Genomic DNA, 20,255 nt, shown 5'->3' on the forward strand with positions numbered 1-20,255 from the left:
GGTGAGGGCACGACAACGCTTTAGGGGGAGCGTACGTGTGAGGGCGCGGGTGAGTGTCAGCGTACGGGTTAGGATTAGGGGACGGGTGAGGGTCAGGCTTCGGGGAAGGGTTAGGGTTAGGGTTCGGGCTAGGGTTAGGGTTAGGGGACGGGGACGGTTTAGGGTCCAGGTGAGGGCACGACAACGCTTTAGGGGGAGCGTACGTGTGAGGGCGCGGGTGAGTGTCAGCGTACGGGTTAGGATTAGGGGACGGGTGAGGGTCAGGCTTCAGGGAAGGGTTAGGGTTCGGGCTAGAGTTAGGGTTAGGGGACGGGGACGGTTTAGGGCCCAGGTGAGGGCACGACAACGCTTTAGGGGGAGCGTACGTGTGAGGGCGCGGGTGAGTGTCAGCGTACGGGTTAGGATTAGGGGACGGGTGAGGGTCAGGCTTCGGGGAAGGGTTAGGGTTAGGGTTCGGGCTAGGGTTAGGGTTAGGGGACGGGGACGGTTTAGGGCCCAGGTGAGGCCAAGACAACGCTTTAGGGGGAGCGTACGTGTGAGGGCGCGGGTGAGTGTCAGCGTATGGGTTAGGATTAGGGGACGGGTGAGGGTCAGGCTTCGGGGAAGGGTTAGGGTTAGGGTTCGGGCTAGGGTTAGGGTTAGGGTACGGGGACGGTTTACGGTCCAGGTGAGGGCACGACAACGCTTTAGGGGGAGCGTACGTGTGAGGGCGCGGGTGAGTGTCAGCGTACGGGTTAGGATTAGGGGACGGGTGAGGGTCAGGCTTCGGGGAAGGGTTAGGGTTAGGGTTCGGGCTAGGGTTAGGGTTAGGGGACGGGGACGGTTTAGGGTCCAGGTGAGGGCACGACAACGCTTTAGGGGGAGCGTACGTGTGAGGGCGCGGGTGAGTGTCAGCGTACGGGTTAGGATTAGGGGACGGGTGAGGGTCAGGCTTCGGGGAAGGGTTAGGGTTAGGGTTCGGGCTAGGGTTAGGGTTAGGGGACGGGGACGGTTTAGGGCCCAGGTGAGGGCACGACAACGCTTTAGGGGGAGCGTACGTGTGAGGGCGCGGGTGAGTGTCAGCGTACGGGTTAGGATTAGGGGACGGGTGAGGGTCAGGCTTCGGGGAAGGGTTAGGGTTAGGGTTCGGGCTAGGGTTAGGGTTAGGGGACGGGGACGGTTTAGGGTCCAGGTGAGGGCACGACAACGCTTTAGGGGGAGCGTACGTGTGAGGGCGCGGGTGAGTGTCAGCGTACGGGTTAGGATTAGGGGATGGGTGAGGGTCAGGCTTCGGGGAAGGGTTAGGGTTAGGGTTCGGGCTAGGGTTAGGGTTAGGGGACGGGGACGGTTTAGGGCCCAGGTGAGGGCACGACAACGCTTTAGGGGGAGCGTACGTGTGAGGGCGCGGGTGAGTGTCAGCGTACGGGTTAGGATTAGGGGACGGGTGAGGGTCAGGCTTCGGGGAAGGGTTAGGGTTAGGGTTCGGGCTAGGGTTAGGGTTAGGGGACGGGGACGGTTTAGGGCCCAGGTGAGGGCAGGACAACGCTTTAGGGGGAGCGTACGTGTGAGGGCGCGGGTGAGTGTCAGCGTACGGGTTAGGATTAGGGGATGGGTGAGGGTCAGGCTTCGGGGAAGGGTTAGGGTTAGGGTTCCGGCTAGGGTTAGGGTTAGGGGACGGGGACGGTTTAGGGCCCAGGTGAGGCCAAGACAACGCTTTAGGGGGAGCGTACGTGTGAGGGCGCGGGTGAGTGTCAGCGTACGGGTTAGGATTAGGGGACGGGTGAGGGTCAGGCTTCGGGGAAGTGTTAGGGTTAGGGTTCGGGCTAGGGTTAGGGTTAGGGTACGGGGACGGTTTAGGGTCCAGGTGAGGGCACGACAACGCTTTAGGGGGAGCGTACGTGTGAGGGCGCGGGTGAGTGTCAGCGTACGGGTTAGGATTAGGGGAAGGGTGAGGGTCAGGCTTCGGGGAAGGGTTAGGTTTAGGGTTCGGGCTAGGGTTAGGGTTAGGGGACGGGGACAGTTTAGGGTCCAGGTGAGGGTACGACAACGCTTTAGGGGGAGCGTACGTGTGAGGGCGCGGGTGAGTGTCAGCGTACGGGTTAGGATTAGGGGACGGGTGAGTGTCAGGCTTCGGGGGAGGGTTAGGTTTAGGGTTCGGGCTAGGGTTAGGGTTAGGGGACGGGGACGGTTTAGGGCCCAGGTGAGGGCACAACAACGCTTTAGGGGGAGCGTACGTGTGAGGGCGCGGGTGAGTGTCAGCGTACGGGTTAGGATTAGGGGACGGGTGAGGGTCAGGCTTCGGGGAAGGGTTAGGGTTAGGGTTCGGGCTAGGGATAGGGTTAGGGGACGGGGACGGTTTAGGGTCCAGGTGAGGGCACGACAACGCTTTAGGGGGAGCGTACGTGTGAGGGCGCGGGTGAGTGTCAGCGTACGGGTTAGGATTAGGGGACGGGTGAGGGTCAGGCTTCGGGGAAGGGTTAGGGTTAGGGTTCGGGCTAGGGTTAGGGTTAGGGGACGGGGACGGTTTAGGGCCCAGGTGAGGCCAAGACAACGCTTTAGGGGGAGCGTACGTGTGAGGGCGCGGGTGAGTGTCAGCGTACGGGTTAGGATTAGGGGACGGGTGAGGGTCAGGCTTCGGGGAAGGGTTAGGGTTAGGGTTCGGGCTAGGGTTAGGGTTAGGGTACGGGGACGGTTTACGGTCCAGGTGAGGGCACGACAACGCTTTAGGGGGAGCGTACGTGTGAGGGCGCGGGTGAGTGTCAGCGTACGGGTTAGGATTAGGGGACGGGTGAGGGTCAGGCTTCGGGGAAGGGTTAGGGTTAGGGTTCGGGCTAGGGTTAGGGTTAGGGAACGGGGACGGTTTAGGGCCCAGGTGAGGGCAGGACAACGCTTTAGGGGGAGCGTACGTGTGAGGGCGCGGGTGAGTGTCAGCGTACGGGTTAGGATTAGGGGACGGGTGAGGGTCAGGCTTCGGGGAAGGGTTAGGGTTATGGTTCGGGCTAGGGTTAGGGTTAGGGGACGGGGACGGTTTACGGCCCAGGTGAGGGCAAGACAACGCTTTAGGGGGAGCGTACGTGTGAGGGAGCGGGTGAGTGTCAGCGTACGGGTTAGGATTAGGGGACGGGTGAGGGTCAGGCTTTGGGGAAGGGTTAGGTTTAGGGTTCGGGCTAGGGTTAGGGTTAGGGGACGGGGACGGTTTAGGGTCCAGGTGAGGGCACGACAACGCTTTAGGGGGAGCGTACGTGTGAGGGCGCGGGTGAGTGTCAGCGTACGGGTTAGGATTAGGGGACGGGTGAGGGTCAGGCTTCGGGAAAGGGTTAGGGTTAGGGTTCGGGCTAGGGTTAGGGTTAGGGGACGGGGACGGTGTAGGGTCCAGGTGAGGGCACGACAACGCTTTAGGGGGAGCGTACGTGTGAGGGCGCGGGTGAGTGTCAGCGTACGGGTTAGGATTAGGGGACGGGTGAGGGTCAGGCTTCGGGGAAGTGTTAGGGTTAGGGTTCGGGCTAGGGTTAGGGTTAGGGGACGGGGACGGTTTAGGGTCCAGGTGATGGCACGACAACGCTTTAGGGGGAGCGTACGTGTGAGGGCGCGGGTGAGTGTCAGCTTACGGGTTAGGATTAGGGGACGCGTGAGGGTCAGGCTTCGGGGAAGGGTTAGGGTTAGGGTTCGGGCTAGGGTTAGGGTTAGGGGACGGGGACGGTTTAGGGTCCAGGTGAGGGCACGACAACGCTTTAGGGGGAGCGTACGTGTGAGGGCGCGGGTGAGTGTCAGCTTACGGGTTAGGATTAGGGGACGGGTGAGGGTCAGGCTTCGGGAAAGGGTTAGGGTTAGGGTTCGGGCTAGGGTTAGGGTTAGGGGACGGGGACGGTTTAGGGTCCAAGTGAGGGCACGACAACGCTTCAGGGGGAGCGTACGTGTGAGGGCGCGGGTGAGTGTCAGCGTACGGGTTAGGATTAGGGGACGGGTGAGTGTCAGGCTTCGGGGAAGTGTTAGGGTTAGGGTTCGGGCTAGGGTTAGGGTTAGGGTTAGGGGACGGTTTAGGGTCCAGGTGAGGGCACGACAACGCTTTAGGGGGAGCGTACGTGTGAGGGCGCGGGTGAGTGTCAGCGTACGGGTTAGGATTAGGGGACGGGTGAGGGTCAGGCTTCGGGGAAGTGTTAGGGTTAGGGTTCGGGCTAGGGTTAGGGTTAGGGTTAGGGGACGGTTTAGGGTCCAGGTGAGGGCACGACAACGCTTTAGGGGGAGCGTACGTGTGAGGGCGCGGGTGAGTGTCAGCGTACGGGTTAGGATTAGGGGACGGGTGAGGGTCAGGCTTCGGGGAAGGGTTAGGGTTAGGTTTCGGGCTAGGGTTAGGGTTAGGGGACGGGGACGGTTTAGGGTCCAGGTGAGGGCACGACAACGCTTTAGGGGGAGCGTACGTGTGAGGGCGCGGGTGAGTGTCAGCGTACGGGTTAGGATTAGGGGACGGTTGAGGGTCAGGCTTCGGGTAAAGGTTAGGGTTAGGGTTCAGGCTAGGGTTCGGGTTAGGGTACGGGGACGGTTTAGGGCCCAGGTGAGGGCACAACAAAGCTTTAGGGGGAGCGTACGTGTGAGGGCGCGGGTGAGTGTCAGCGTACGGGTTAGGATTAGGGGACGGGTGAGGGTCAGGCTTCGGGGAATGGTTAGGGTTAGGGTTCGGGCTAGGGATAGGGTTAGGGGACGGGGACGGTTTAGGGTCCAGGTGAGGGCACGACAACGCTTTAGGGGGAGCGTACGTGTGAGGGCGCGGGTGAGTGTCAGCGTACGGGTTAGGATTAGGGGACGGGTGAGGGTCAGGCTTCGGGGAAGGGTTAGGGTTCGGGCTAGAGTTAGGCTTAGGGGACGGGGACGGTTTAGGGCCCAGGTGAGGGCACGACAACGCTTTAGGGGGAGCGTACGTGTGAGGGCGCGGGTGAGTGTCAGCGTACGGGTTAGGATTAGGGGACGGGTGAGGGTCAGGCTTCGGGGAAGGGTTAGGGTTAGGGTTCGGGCTAGGGTTAGGGTTAGGGGACGGGGACGGTTTAGGGTCCGGGTGAGGGCACGACAACGCTTTAGGGGGAGTGTACATGTGAGGGCGCGGGTGAGTGTCAGCGTACGAGTTAGGATTAGGGGACGGGTGAGGGTCAGGCTTCGGGGAAGTGTTAGGGTTAGGGTTCGGGCTAGGGTTAGGGTTAGGGGACGGGGACGGTTTAGGGCCCTGGTGAGGGCAGGACAACGCTTTAGGGGGAGCGTACGTGTGAGGGCGCGGGTGAGTGTCAGCGTACGGGTTAGGATTAGGGGACGGGTGAGGGTCAGGCTTCGGGGAAGGGTTAGGGTTAGGGTTCGGGCTAGGGTTAGGGTTAGGGTACGGGGACGGTTTAGGGTCCAGGTGAGGGCACGACAACGCTTTAGGGGGAGCGTACGTGTGAGGGCGCGGGTGAGTGTCAGCGTACGGGTTAGGATTAGGGGACGGGTGAGGGTCAGGCTTCGGGGAAGGGTTAGGTTTAGGGTTCGGGCTAGGGTTAGGGTTAGGGGACAGGGACGGTTTAGGGTCCAGGTGAGGGCACGACAACGCTTTAGGGGGAGCGTACGTGTGAGGGCGCGGGTGAGTGTCAGCGTACGGGTTAGGATTAGGGGACGGGTGAGGGTCAGGCTTCGGGGAAGGGTTAGGGTTAGGGTTCGGGCTAGGGTTAGGGTTAGGGGACGGGGACGGTTTAGGGTCCAGGTGAGGGCACGACAACGCTTTAGGGGGAGCGTACGTGTGAGGGCGCGGGTGAGTGTCAGCTTACGGGTTAGGATTAGGGGACGGGTGAGGGTCAGGCTTCGGGGAAGGGTTAGGGTTAGGGTTCGGGCTAGGGTTAGGGTTAGGGGACGGGGACGGTTTAGGGTCCAGGTGAGGGCACGACAACGCTTTAGGGGGAGCGTACGTGTGAGGGCGCGGGTGAGTGTCAGCTTACGGGTTAGGATTAGGGGACGGGTGAGGGTCAGGCTTCGGGAAAGGGTTAGGGTTAGGGTTCGGGCTAGGGTTAGGGTTAGGGGACGGGGACGGTTTAGGGTCCAGGTGAGGGCACGACAACGCTTCAGGGGGAGCGTACGTGTGAGGGCGCGGGTGAGTTTCAGCGTACGGGTTAGGATTAGGGGACGGGTGAGGGTCAGGCTTCGGGGAAGGGTTAGGGTTAGGGTTCGGGCTAGGGTTCGGGTTAGGGGACGGGGACGGTTTAGGGCCCAGGTGAGGGCACAACAACGCTTTAGGGGGAGCGTACGTGTGAGGGCGCGGGTGAGTGTCAGCGTACGAGTTAGGATTAGGGGACGGGTGAGGGTCAGGCTTCGGGGAAGGGTTAGGGTTAGGGTTCGGGCTAGGGTTAGGGTTAGGGGACGGGGACGGTTTAGGGTCCAGGTGAGGGCACGACAACGCTTTAGGAGGAGCGTACGTGTGAGGGCGCGGGTGAGTGTCAGCGTACGGGTTAGGATTAGGGGACGGGTGAGGGTCAGGCTTCGGGGAAGGGTTAGTGTTAGGGTTCGGGCTAGGGTTAGGGTTAGGGGACGGGGACGGTTTAGGGCCCAGGTGAGGGCACGACAACGCTTTAGGGGGAGCGTACGTGTGAGGGCGCGGGTGAGTGTCAGCGTACGGGTTAGGATTAGGGGAAGGGTGAGGGTCAGGCTTCGGGGAAGGGTTAGGGTTAGGGTTCGGGCTAGGGTTAGGGTTAGGGGACGGGGACGGTTTAGGGTCCAGGTGAGGGCACGACAACGCTTTAGGGGGAGCGTACGTGTGAGGGCGCGGGTGAGTGTCAGCGTACGGGTTAGGATTAGGGGACGGGTGAGGGTCAGGCTTCGGGGAAGTGTTAGGGTTAGGGTTCGGGCTAGGGTTAGGGTTAGGGTTAGGGGACGGTTTAGGGTCCAGGTGAGGGCACGACAACGCTTTAGGGGGAGCGTACATGTGAGGGCGCGGGTGAGTGTCAGCGTACGGGTTAGGTTTAGGGGACGGGTGAGGGTCAGGCTTCGGGGAAGGGTTAGGTTTAGGGTTCGGGCTAGGGTTAGGGTTAGGGGACGGGGACGGTTTAGGGTCCAGGTGAGGGCACGACAACGCTTTAGGGGGAGCGTACGTGTGAGGGCGCGGGTGAGTGTCAGCGTACGGGTTAGGATTAGGGGACGGGTGAGGGTCAGGCTTCGGGGAAGGGTTAGGGTTAGGGTTCGGGCTAGGGTTAGGGTTAGGGGACGGGGACGGTTTAGGGCCCAGGTGAGGGCACGACAACGCTTTAGGGGGAGCGTACGTGTGAGGGCGCGGGTGAGTGTCAGCGTACGAGTTAGGATTAGGGGACGGGTGAGGGTCAGGCTTCGGGGAAGGGTTAGGGTTAGGGTTCGGGCTAGGGTTAGGGTTAGGGGACGGGGACGGTTTAGGGCCCAGGTGAGGCCAAGACAACGCTTTAGGGGGAGCGTACGTGTGAGGGCGCGGGTGAGTGTCAGCGTACGAGTTAGGATTAGGGGACGGGTGAGGGTCAGGCTTCGGGGAAGGGTTAGGGTTAGGGTTCGGGCTAGGGTTAGGGTTAGGGGACGGGGACGGTTTAGGGCCCAGGTGAGGCCAAGACAACGCTTTAGGGGGAGCGTACGTGTGAGGGCGCGGGGGAGTGTCAGCGTACGGGTTAGGATTAGGGGAAGGGTGAGGGTCAGGCTTCGGGGAAGGGTTAGGTTTAGGGTTCGGGCTAGGGTTAGGGTTAGGGGACGAGGACGGTTTAGGGTCCAGGTGAGGGCACGACAACGCTTTAGGGGGAGCGTACGTGTGAGGGCGCGGGTGAGTGTCAGCGTACGGGTTAGGATTAGGGGACGGGTGAGGGTCAGGCTTCGGGGAAGGGTTAGGTTTAGGGTTCGGGCTAGGGTTAGGGTTAGGGGACGGGGACGGTTTAGGGTCCAGGTGAGGGCACAACAACGCTTTAGGGGGAGCGTACGTGTGAGGGCGCGGGTGAGTTTCAGCGTACGGGTTAGGATTAGGGGCCGGGTGAGGGTCAGGCTTCGGGGAAGGGTTAGGGTTAGGTTTCGGGCTACGGTTAGGGTTAGGGGACGGGGACGGTTTAGGGTCCAGGTGAGGGCACGACAACGCTTTAGGGGGAGCGTACGTGTGAGGGCGCGGGTGAGTGTCAGCGTACGGGTTAGGATTAGGGGACGGGTGAGGGTCAGGCTTCGGGGAAGTGTTAGGGTTAGGGTTCGGGCTAGTGTTAGGGTTAGGGGACGGGGACGGTTTAGGGTCCAGGTGAGGGCACGACAACGCTTTAGGGGGAGCGTACGTGTGAGGGCGCGGGTGAGTGTCAGCGTACGGGTTAGGATTAGGGGACGGGTGAGGGTCAGGCTTCGGGGAAGGGTTAGGGTTAGGGTTCGGGCTAGGGTTAGGGTTAGGGGACGGGGACGGTTTAGGGCCCAGGTGAGGGCAGGACAACGCTTTAGGGGGAGCGTACGTGTGAGGGCGCGGTGAGTGTCAGCGTACGGGTTAGGATTAGGGGACGGGTGAGGGTCAGGCTTCGGGGAAGGGTTAGGGTTAGGGTTCGGGCTAGGGTTAGGGTTAGGGGACGGGGACGGTTTAGGGCCCAGGTGAGGCCAAGACAACGCTTTAGGGGGAGCGTACGTGTGAGGGCACGGGTGAGTGTCAGCGTACGGGTTAGGATTAGGGGACGGGTGAGGGTCAGGCTTCGGGGAAGGATTAGGGTTAGGGTTCGGGCTAGGGTTAGGGTTAGGGTACGGGGACGGTTTAGGGTCCAGGTGAGGGCACGACAACGCTTTAGGGGGAGCGTACGTGTGAGGGCGCGGGTGAGTGTCAGCGTACGGGTTAGGATTAGGGGAAGGGTGAGGGTCAGGCTTCGGGGAAGGGTTAGGTTTAGGGTTCGGGCTAGGGTTAGGGTTAGGGGACGGGGACGGTTTAGGGTCCAGGTGAGGGCACGACAACGCTTTAGGGGGAGCGTACGTGTGAGGGCGCGGGTGAGTGTCAGCGTACGGGTTAGGATTAGGGGACGGGTGAGGGTCAGGCTTCGGGGAAGGGTTAGGTTTAGGGTTCGGGCTAGGGTTAGGGTTAGGGGACGTGGACGGTTTAGGGTACAGGTGAGGGCACGACAACGCTTTAGGGGGAGCGTACGTGTGAGGGCGCGGGTGAGTTTCAGCGTACGGGTTAGGATTAGGGGACGGGTGAGGGTCAGGCTTCGGGGAAGGGTTAGGGTTAGGGTTCGGTCTACAGTTAGGGTTAGGGGATGGGGACGGTTTAGAGTCCAGGTGAGGGCACGACAACGCTTTAGGGGGAGCGTACGTGTGAGGGCGCGGGTGAGTGTCAGCGTACGGGTTAGGATTAGGGGACGGGTGAGGGTCAGGCTTCGGGGAAGGGTTAGGGTTAGGGTTCGGGCTAGGGTTAGGGTTAGGGGACGGGGACGGTTTAGGGTCCAGGTGAGGGCACGACAACGCTTTAGGGGGAGCGTACGTGTGAGGGCGCGGGTGAGTGTCAGCGTACGGGTTAGGATTAGGGGAAGGGTGAGGGTCAGGCTTCGGGGAAGGGTTAGGTTTAGGGTTCGGGCTAGGGTTAGGGTTAGGGGACGGGGACGGTTTAGGGTCCAGGTGAGGGCACGACAACGCTTTAGGGGGAGCGTACGTGTGAGGGCGCGGGTGAGTGTCAGCGTACGGGTTAGGATTAGGGGACGGGTGAGGGTCAGGCTTCGGGGAAGGGTTAGGGTTAGGGTTCGGGCTAGGGTTAGGGTTAGGGGACGTGGACGGTTTAGGGTACAGGTGAGGGCACGACAACGCTTTAGGGGGAGCGTACGTGTGAGGGCGCGGGTGAGTTTCAGCGTACGGGTTAGGATTAGGGGTCGGGTGAGGGTCAGGCTTCGGGGAAGGGTTAGGGTTAGGGTTCGGTCTACAGTTAGGGTTAGGGGATGGGGACGGTTTAGGGTCCAGGTGAGGGCACGACAACGCTTTAGGGGGAGCGTACGTGTGAGGGCGCGGGTGACTGTCAGCGTACGGGTTAGGATTAGGGGACGGGTGAGGGTCAGGCTTCGGGGAAGGGTTAGGGTTAGGGTTCGGGCTAGGGTTAGGGTTAGGGGACGGGGACGGTTTAGGGTCCAGGTGAGGGCACGACAACGCTTTAGGGGGAGCGTACGTGTGAGGGCGCGGGTGAGTGTCAGCGTACGGGTTAGGATTAGGGGACGGGTGAGGGTCAGGCTTCGGGGAAGGGTTAGGGTTAGGGTTAGGTTTCGGGCTAGGGTTCGGGTTAGGGGACGGGGACAGTTTAGGGCCCAGGTGAGGGCACAACAACGCTTTAGGGGGAGCGTACGTGTGAGGGCGCGGGTGAGTGTCAGCGTACGGGTTAGGATTAGGGGACGGGTGAGGGTCAGGCTTCGGGGAAGGGTTAGGTTTAGGGTTCGGGCTAGGGTTAGGGTTAGGGGACGGGGACGGTTTAGGGTCCAGGTGAGGGCACGACAACGCTTTAGGGGGAGCGTACGTGTGAGGGCGCGGGTGAGTGTCAGCGTACGGGTTAGGATTAGGGGACGGGTGAGGGTCAGGCTTCGGGGAAGGGTTAGGGTTAGGGTTCGGGCTAGGGTTAGGGTTAGGGGACGGGGACGGTTTAGGGCCCAGGTGAGGGCACGACAACGCTTTAGGGGGAGCGTACGTGTGAGGGCGCGGGTGAGTGTCAGCGTACGGGTTAGGATTAGGGGACGGGTGAGGGTCAGGCTTCGGGGAAGGGTTAGGGTTAGGGTTCGGGCTAGGGTTAAGGTTAGGGTACGGGGACGGTTTAGGGTCCAGGTGAGGGCACGACAACGCTTTAGGGGGAGCGTACGTGTGAGGGCGCGGGTGAGTGTCATCGTTCGGGTTAGGATTAGGGGACGGGTGAGTGTCAGGCTTCGGGGAAGGGTTAGGGTTAGGGTTCGGGATAGGGTTAGGGTTAGGGGACGGGGACGGTTTAGGGTCCAGGTGAGGGCACGACAACGCTTTAGGGGGAGCGTACGTGTGAGGGCGAGGGTGAGTGTCAGCGTACGGGTTAGGATTAAGGGACGGGTGAGGGTCAGGCTTCGGGGAAGGGTTAGGGTTAGGGTTCGGGCTAGGGTTAGGGTTAGGGGACGGGGACGGTTTAGGGTCCAGGTGAGGGCACGATAACGCTTTAGGGGGAGCGTACGTGTGAGGGCGCGGGTGAGTGTCAGCGTACGGGTTAGGATTAGGGGACGGGTGAGGGTCAGGCTTCGGGGAAGGGTTAGGGTTAGGGTTCGGGCTAGGGTTAGGGTTAGGGGACGGGGACGGTTTAGGGCCCAGGTGAGGGCACGACAACGCTTTAGGGGGAGTGTACATGTGAGGGCGCGGGTGAGTGTCAGCGTACGAGTTAGGATTAGGGGACGGGTGAGGGTCAGGCTTCGGGGAAGTGTTAGGGTTAGGGTTCGGGCTAGGGTTAGGGTTAGGGGACGGGGACGGTTTAGGGTCCAGGTGAGGGCAGGACAACGCTTTAGGGGGAGCGTACGTGTGAGGGCGCGGGTGAGTGTCAGCGTACGGGTTAGGATTAGGGGACGGGTGAGGGTCAGGCTTCGGGGAAGGGTTAGTGTTAGGGTTCGGGCTAGGGTTAGGGTTAGGGGATGGGGACGGTTTAGGGCCCAGGTGAGGGCAAGACAACGCTTTAGGGGGAGCGTACGTGTGAGGGCGCGGGTGAGTGTCTGCGTACGGGTTAGGATTAGGGGACGGGTGAGGGTCAGGCTTCGGGGAAGGGTTAGGGTTAGGGTTCGGGCTAGGGTTAGGGTTAGGGTACGGGGACGGTTTAGGGTCCAGGTGAGGGCACGACAACGCTTTAGGGGGAGCGTACATGTGAGGGCGCGGGTGAGTGTCAGCGTACGGGTTAGGATTAGGACACGGGTGAGGGTCAGGCTTCGGGGAAGGGTTAGGTTTAGGGTTCGGGCTAGGGTTAGGGTTAAGGGACAGGGACGGTTTAGGGTCCAGGTGAGGGCACGACAACGCTTTAGGGGGAGCGTACGTGTGAGGGCGCGGGTGAGTGTCAGCGTACGGGTTAGGATTAGGGGACGGGTGAGGGTCAGGCTTCGGGGAAGGGTTAGGGTTAGGGTTCGGGCTAGGGTTAGGGTTAGGGGACGGGGACGGTTTAGGGTCCAGGTGAGGGCACGACAACGCTTTAGGGGGAGCGTACGTGTGAGGGCGCGGGTGAGTGTCAGCGTACGGGTTAGGATTAGGGGACGGGTGAGGGTCAGGCTTCGGGGAAGGGTTAGGGTTAGGGTTCGGGCTAGGGTTAGGGTTAGGGGACGGGGACGGTTTAGGGTCCAGGTGAGGGCACGACAACGCTTTAAGGGGAGCGTACGTGTGAGGGCGCGGGTGAGTGTCAGCTTACGGGTTAGGATTAGGGGACGGGTGAGGGTCAGGCTTCGGGAAAGGGTTAGGGTTAGGGTTCGGGCTAGGGTTAGGGTTAGGGGACGGGGACGGTTTAGGGTCCAGGTGAGGGCACGACAACGCTTCAGGGGGAGCGTACGTGTGAGGGCGCGGGTGAGTGTCAGCGTACGGGTTAGGATTAGGGGACGGGTGAGGGTCAGGCTTCGGGGAAGGGTTAGGGTTAGGGTTCGGGCTAGGGTTAGGGTTAGGGGACGGGGACGGTTTAGGGTCCAGGTGAGGGCACGACAACGCTTTAGGGGGAGCGTACGTGTGAGGGCGCGGGTGAGTGTCAGCGTACGGGTTAGGATTAGGGGACGGGTGAGGGTCAGGCTTCAGGGAAGGGTTAGGGTTAGGGTTCGGGCTAGGGTTAGGGTTAGGGGACGGGGACGGTTTAGGGTCCAGGTGAGGGCACGACAACGCTTTAGGAGGAGCGTACGTGTGAGGGCGCGGGTGAGTGTCAGCGTACGGGTTAGGATTAGGGGACGGGTGACGGTCAGGCTTCGGGGAAGAGTTATGGTTAGGGTTCGGGCTCGGGTTAGGGTTAGGGGACGGGGACGGTTTAGGGTCCAGGTGAGGGCACGACAATGCTTTAGGGGGAGCGTACGTGTGAGGGCGCGGGTGAGTGTCAGCGTACGGGTTAGGATTAGGGGACGGGTGAGGGTCAGGCTTCGGGGAAGGGTTAGGGTTAGGGTTCGGGCTAGGGTTAGGGTTAGGGGACGGGGACGGTTTAGGGTCCAGGTGAGGGCACGACAACGCTTTAGGGGGAGCGTACGTGTGAGGGCGCGGGTGAGTGTCAGCGTACGGGTTAGGATTAGGGGACGGGTGAGGGTCAGGCTTCGGGGAAGTGTTAGGGTTAGGGTTCGGGCTAGGGTTAGGGTTAGGGTTAGGGGACGGTTTAGGGTCCAGGTGAGGGCACGACAACGCTTTAGGGGGAGCGTACGTGTGAGGGCGCGGGTGAGTGTCAGCGTACGGGTTAGGTTTAGGGGACGGGTGAGGGTCAGGCTTCGGGGAAGGGTTAGGGTTAGGGTTCGGGCTAGGGTTAGGGTTAGGGGACGGGGACGGTTTAGGGCCCAGGTGAGGGCACGACAACGCTTTAGGGGGAGCGTACGTGTGAGGGCGCGGGTGAGTGTCAGCGTACGGGTTAGGATTAGGGGACGGGTGAGGGTCAGGCTTCGGGGAAGGGTTAGGTTTAGGGTTCGGGCTAGGGTTAGGGTTAGGGGACGGGGACGGTTTAGGGTACAGGTGAGGGCACGACAACGCTTTAGGGGGAGCGTACGTGTGAGGGCGCGGGTGAGTGTCAGCGTACGGGTTAGGATTAGGGGACGGGTGAGGGTCAGGCTTCGGGGAAGGGTTAGGGTTAGGGTTCGGGCTAGGGTTAGGGTTAGGGGACGGGGACGGTTTAGGGTCCAGGTGAGGGCACGACAACGCTTTAGGGGGAGCGTACGTGTGAGGGCGTGGGTGAGTGTCAGCGTACGGGTTAGGATTAGGGGACGGGTGAGGGTCAGGCTTCGGGGAAGGGTTAGGGTTAGGGTTAGGTTTCGGGCTAGGGTTCGGGTTAGGGGACGGGGACGGTTTAGGGCCCAGGTGAGGGCACAACAACGCTTTAGGGGGAGCGTACGTGTGAGGGCGCGGGTGAGTGTCAGCGTACGGGTTAGGATTAGGGGACGGGTGAGGGTCAGGCTTCGGGGAAGGGTTAGGGTTAGGGTTCGGGCTAGGGTTAGGGTTAGGGGACGGGGACGGTTTAGGGTCCAGGTGAGGGCACGACAACGCTTTAGGGGGAGCGTACGTGTGAGGGCGCGGGTGAGTGTCAGCGTACGGGTTAGGATTAGGGGACGCGTGAGGGTCAGGCTTCGGGGAAGGGTTAGGGTTAGGGTTCGGGCTAGGCTTAGGGTTAGGGGACGGGGACGGTTTAGGGCCCAGGTGAGGGCACGACAACGCTTTAGGGGGAGCGTACGTGTGAGGGCACGGGTGAGTGTCAGCGTACGGGTTAGGATTAGGGGACGGGTGAGGGTCAGGCTTCGGGGAAGGGTTAGGGTTAGGGTTCGGGCTAGGGTTAGGGTTAGGGGACGGGGACGGTTTAGGGTCCAGGTGAGGGCACGACAACGCTTTAGGGGGAGCGTACGTGTGAGGGCGCGGGTGAGTGTCAGCGTACGGGTTAGGATTAGGGGAAGGGTGAGGGTCAGGCTTCGGGGAAGGGTTAGGTTTAGGGTTCGGGCTAGCGTTAGGGTTAGGGGACGGGGACGGTTTAGGGTCCAGGTGAGGGCACGACAACGCTTTAGGGGGAGCGTACGTGTGAGGGCGCGGGTGAGTGTCAGCGTACGGGTTAGGATTAGGGGACGGGTGAGGGTCAGGCTTCGGGGAAGGGTTAGGTTTAGGGTTCGGGCTAGGGTTAGGGTTAGGGGACGGGGACGGTTTAGGGTACAGGTGAGGGCACGACAACGCTTTAGGGGGAGCGTACGTGTGAGGGCGCGGGTGAGTGTCAGCGTACGGGTTAGGATTAGGGGACGGGTGAGGGTCAGGCTTCGGGGAAGGGTTAGGGTTAGGGTTCGGGCTAGGGTTAGGGTTAGGGGACGGGGACGGTTTAGGGTCCAGGTGAGGGCACGACAACGCTTTAGGGGGAGCGTACGTGTGAGGGCGTGGGTGAGTGTCAGCGTACGGGTTAGGATTAGGGGACGGGTGAGGGTCAGGCTTCGGGGAAGGGTTAGGGTTAGGGTTAGGTTTCGGGCTAGGGTTCGGGTTAGGGGACGGGGACGGTTTAGGGCCCAGGTGAGGGCACAACAACGCTTTAGGGGGAGCGTACGTGTGAGGGCGCGGGTGAGTGTCAGCGTACGGGTTAGGATTAGGGGACGGGTGAGGGTCAGGCTTCGGGGAAGGGTTAGGGTTAGGGTTCGGGCTAGGGTTAGGGTTAGGGGACGGGGACGGTTTAGGGTCCAGGTGAGGGCACGACAACGCTTTAGGGGGAGCGTACGTGTGAGGGCGCGGGTGAGTGTCAGCGTACGGGTTAGGATTAGGGGACGCGTGAGGGTCAGGCTTCGGGGAAGGGTTAGGGTTAGGGTTCGGGCTAGGGTTAGGGTTAGGGGACGGGGACGGTTTAGGGCCCAGGTGAGGGCACGACAACGCTTTAGGGGGAGCGTACGTGTGAGGGCGCGGGTGAGTGTCAGCGTACGGGTTAGGATTAGGGGACGGGTGAGGGTCAGGCTTCGGGGAAGGGTTAGGGTTAGGGTTCGGGCTAGGGTTAGGGTTAGGGGACGGGGACGGTTTAGGGTCCAGGTGAGGGCACGACAACGCTTTAGGGGGAGCGTACGTGTGAGGGCGCGGGTGAGTGTCAGCGTACGGGTTAGGATTAGGGGACGGGTGAGGGTCAGGCTTCGGGGAAGGGTTAGGGTTAGGGTTCGGGCTAGGGTTAGGGTTAGGGGACGGGGACGGTTTAGGGTCCAGGTGAGGGCACGACAACGCTTTAGGGGGAGCGTACGTGTGAGGGCGCCGGTGAGTGTCAGCGTACGGGTTAGGATTAGGGGACGGGTGAGGGTCAGGCTTCGGGGAAGGGTTAGGGTTAGGGTTCGGGCTAGGGTTAGGGTTAGGGGACGGGGACGGTTTAGGGTCCAGGTGAGGGCACGACAACGCTTTAGGGGGAGCGTACGTGTGAGGGCGCGGGTGAGTGTCAGCGTACGGGTTAGGATTAGGGGACGGGTGAGGGTCAGGCTTCGGGGAAGGGTTAGGGTTAGGGTTAGGTTTCGGGCTAGGGTTCGGGTTAGGGGACGGGGACGGTTTAGGGCCCAGGTGAGGGCACAACAACGCTTTAGGGGGAGCGTACGTGTGAGGGCGCGGGTGAGTGTCAGCGTACGGGTTAGGATTAGGGGACGGGTGAGGGTCAGGCTTCGGGGAAGGGTTAGGGTTAGGGTTCGGGCTAGGGTTAGGGTTAGGGGACGGGGACGGTTTAGGGTCCAGGTGAGGGCACGACAACGCTTTAGGGGGAGCGTACGTGTGAGGGCGCGGGTGAGTGTCAGCGTACGGGTTAGGATTAGGGGACGCGTGAGGGTCAGGCTTCGGGGAAGGGTTAGGGTTAGGGTTCGGGCTAGGGTTAGGGTTAGGGGACGGGGACGGTTTAGGGCCCAGGTGAGGGCACGACAACGCTTTAGGGGGAGCGTACGTGTGAGGGCGCGGGTGAGTGTCAGCGTACGGGTTAGGATTAGGGGACGGGTGAGGGTCAGGCTTCGGGGAAGGGTTAGGGTTAGGGTTCGGGCTAGGGTTAGGGTTAGGGGACGGGGACGGTTTAGGGTCCAGGTGAGGGCACGACAACGCTTTAGGGGGAGCGTACGTGTGAGGGCGCGGGTGAGTGTCAGCGTACGGGTTAGGATTAGGGGACGGGTGAGGGTCAGGCTTCGGGGAAGGGTTAGGGTTAGGGTTCGGGCTAGGGTTAGGGTTAGGGGACGGGGACGGTTTAGGGTCCAGGTGAGGGCACGACAACGCTTTAGGGGGAGCGTACGTGTGAGGGCGCCGGTGAGTGTCAGCGTACGGGTTAGGATTAGGGGACGGGTGAGGGTCAGGCTTCGGGGAAGGGTTAGGGTTAGGGTTCGGGCTAGGGTTAGGGTTAGGGGACGGGGACGGTTTAGGGTCCAGGTGAGGGCACGACAACGCTTTAGGGGGAGCGTACGTGTGAGGGCGCGGGTGAGTGTCAGCGTACGGGTTAGGATTAGGGGACGGGTGAGGGTCAGGCTTCGGGGAAGGGTTAGGGTTAGGGTTAGGTTTCGGGCTAGGGTTCGGGTTAGGGGACGGGGACGGTTTAGGGCCCAGGTGAGGGCACAACAACGCTTTAGGGGGAGCGTACGTGTGAGGGCGCGGGTGAGTGTCAGCGTACGGGTTAGGATTAGGGGACGGGTGAGGGTCAGGCTTCGGAGAAGGGTTAGGGTTAGGGTTCGGGCTAGGGTTAGGGTTAGGGGACGGGGACGGTTTAGGGTCCAGGTGAGGGCACGACAACGCTTTAGGGGGAGCGTACGTGTGAGGGCACGGGTGAGTGTCAGCGTACGGGTTAGGATTAGGGGACGGGTGAGGGTCAGGCTTCGGGGAAGGGTTAGGGTTAGGGTTCGGTCTAGGTTTAGGGTTAGGGGACGGGGACGGTTTAGGGCCCAGGTGAGGGCACGACAACGCTTTAGGGGGAGCGTACGTGTGAGGGCGCGGGTGAGTGTCAGCGTACGGGTTAGGATTAGGGGACGGGTGAGGGTCAGGCTTCGGGGAAGGGTTAGGGTTAGGGTTCGGGCTAGGGTTAGGGTTAGGGTACGGGGACGGTTTAGGGTCCAGGTGAGGGCACGACAACGCTTTAGGGGGAGCGTACGTGTGAGGGCGCGGGTGAGTGTCATCGTACGGGTTAGGATTAGGGGACGGGTGAGTGTCAGGCTTCGGGGAAGGGTTAGGGTTAGGGTTCGGGATAGGGTTACGGTTAGGGGACGGGGACGGTTTAGGGTCCAGGTGAGGGCACGACAACGATTCGGGGGAGCGTACGTGTGAGGGCGAGGGTGAGTGTCAGCGTACGGGTTAGGATTAAGGGACGGGTGAGGGTCAGGCTTCGGGGAAGGGTTAGGGTTAGGGTTCGGGCTAGGGTTAGGGTTAGGGGACGGGGACGGTTTAGGGTCCAGGTGAGGGCACGATAACGCTTTAGGGGGAGCGTACGTGTGAGGGCGCGGGTGAGTATCAGCGTACGAGTTAGGATTAGGGGACGGGTGAGGGTCAGGCTTCGGGGAAGTGTTAGGGTTAGGGTTCGGGCTAGGGTTAGGGTTAGGGGACGGGGACGGTTTAGGGTCCAGGTGAGGGCACGACAACGCTTCAGGGGGAGCGTACGTGTGAGGGCGCGGGTGAGTATCAGCCTACGGGTTAAGATTAGGGGACGGGTGAGGGTCAGGCTTCGGGGAAGGGTTAGGGTTAGGGTTCGGGCTAGGGTTAGGGTTAGGGGACGGGGACGGTTTAGGGTCCAGGTGAGGGCACGACAATGCTTTAGGGGGAGCGTACGTATGAGGGCGCGGGTGAGTGTCAGCGTATGGGTTAGGATTAGGGGACGGGTGAGGGTCAGGCTTCGGGGAAGGGTTAGGGTTAGGGTTCGGGCTAGGGTTAGGGTTAGGGGACGGGGACGGTTTAGGTTCCAGGTGAGGGCACGACAACGCTTTAGGGGGAGCGTACGTGTGTGGGCGCGGGTGAGTGTCATCGTACGGGTTAGGATTAGGGGACGGGTGAGTGTCAGGCTTCGGGGAAGGGTTAGGGTTAGGGTTCGGGATAGGGTTAGGGTTAGGGGACGGGGACGGTTTAGGGTCCAGGTGAGGGCACGACAACGCTTTAGGGGGAGCGTACGTGTGAGGGGGAGGGTGAGTGTCAGCGTACGGGTTAGGATTAAGGGACGGGTGAGGGTCAGGCTTCGGGGAAGGGTTAGGGTTAGGGTTCGGGCTAGGGTTAGGGTTAGGGGACGGGGACGGTTTAGGGTCCAGGTGAGGGCACGACAACGCTTTAGGGGGAGCGTACGTGTGAGGGCGCGGGTGAGTGTCAGCGTACGGGTTAGGATTAGGGGACGGGTGAGGGTCAGGCTTCGGGGAAGGGTTAGGGTTAGGGTTAGGTTTCGGGCTAGGGTTCGGGTTAGGGGACGGGGACGGTTTAGGGCCCAGGTGAGGGCACAACAACGCTTTAGGGGGAGCGTACGTGTGAGGGCGCGGGTGAGTGTCAGCGTACGGGTTAGGATTAGGGGACGGGTGAGGGTCAGGCTTCGGAGAAGGGTTAGGGTTAGGGTTCGGGCTAGGGTTAGGGTTAGGGGACGGGGACGGTTTAGGGTCCAGGTGAGGGCACGACAACGCTTTAGGGGGAGCGTACGTGTGAGAGCACGGGTGAGTGTCAGCGTACGGGTTAGGATTAGGGGACGGGTGAGGGTCAGGCTTCGGGGAAGGGTTAGGGTTAGGGTTCGGGCTAGGGTTAGGGTTAGGGGACGGGGACGGTTTAGGGCCCAGGTGAGGGCACGACAACGCTTTAGGGGGAGCGTACGTGTGAGGGCGCGGGTGAGTGTCAGCGTACGGGTTAGGATTAGGGGACGGGTGAGGGTCAGGCTTCGGGGAAGGGTTAGGGTTAGGGTTCGGGCTAGGGTTAGGGTTAGGGTACGGGGACGGTTTAGGGTCCAGGTGAGGGCACGACAACGCTTTAGGGGGAGCGTACGTGTGAGGGCGCGGGTGAGTGTCATCGTACGGGTTAGGATTAGGGGACGGGTGAGTGTCAGGCTTCGGGGAAGGGTTAGGGTTAGGGTTCGGGATAGGGTTAGGGTTAGGGGACGGGGACGGTTTAGGGTCCAGGTGAGGGCACGACAACGCTTCAGGGGGAGCGTACGTGTGAGGGCGAGGGTGAGTGTCAGCGTACGGGTTAGGATTAAGGGACGGGTGAGGGTCAGGCTTCGGGGAAGGGTTAGGGTTAGGGTTCGGGCTAGGGTTAGGGTTAGGGGACGGGGACGGTTTAGGGTCCAGGTGAGGGCACGATAACGCTTTAGGGGGAGCGTACGTGTGAGGGCGCGGGTGAGTGTCAGCGTACGAGTTAGGATTAGGGGACGGGTGAGGGTCAGGCTTCGGGGAAGGGTTAGGGTTAGGTTTCGGGCTAGGGTTAGGGTTAGGGGACGGGGACGGTTTAGGGTCCAGGTGAGGGCACGACAACGCTTCAGGGGGAGCGTACGTGTGAGGGCGCGGGTGAGTATCAGCGTACGGGTTAAGATTAGGGGACGGGTGAGGGTCAGGCTTCGGGGAAGGGTTAGGGTTAGGGTTCGGGCTAGGGTTAGGGTTAGGGGACGGGGACGGTTTAGGGTCCAGGTGAAGGCACGACAATGCTTTAGGGGGAGCGTACGTATGAGGGCGCGGGTGAGTGTCAGCGTATGGGTTAGG

Source organism: Grampus griseus (genome assembly GCF_964374135.1).
Source record: "Grampus griseus genome assembly, chromosome: 13".
NCBI lineage: Eukaryota > Metazoa > Chordata > Mammalia > Artiodactyla > Delphinidae > Grampus > Grampus griseus.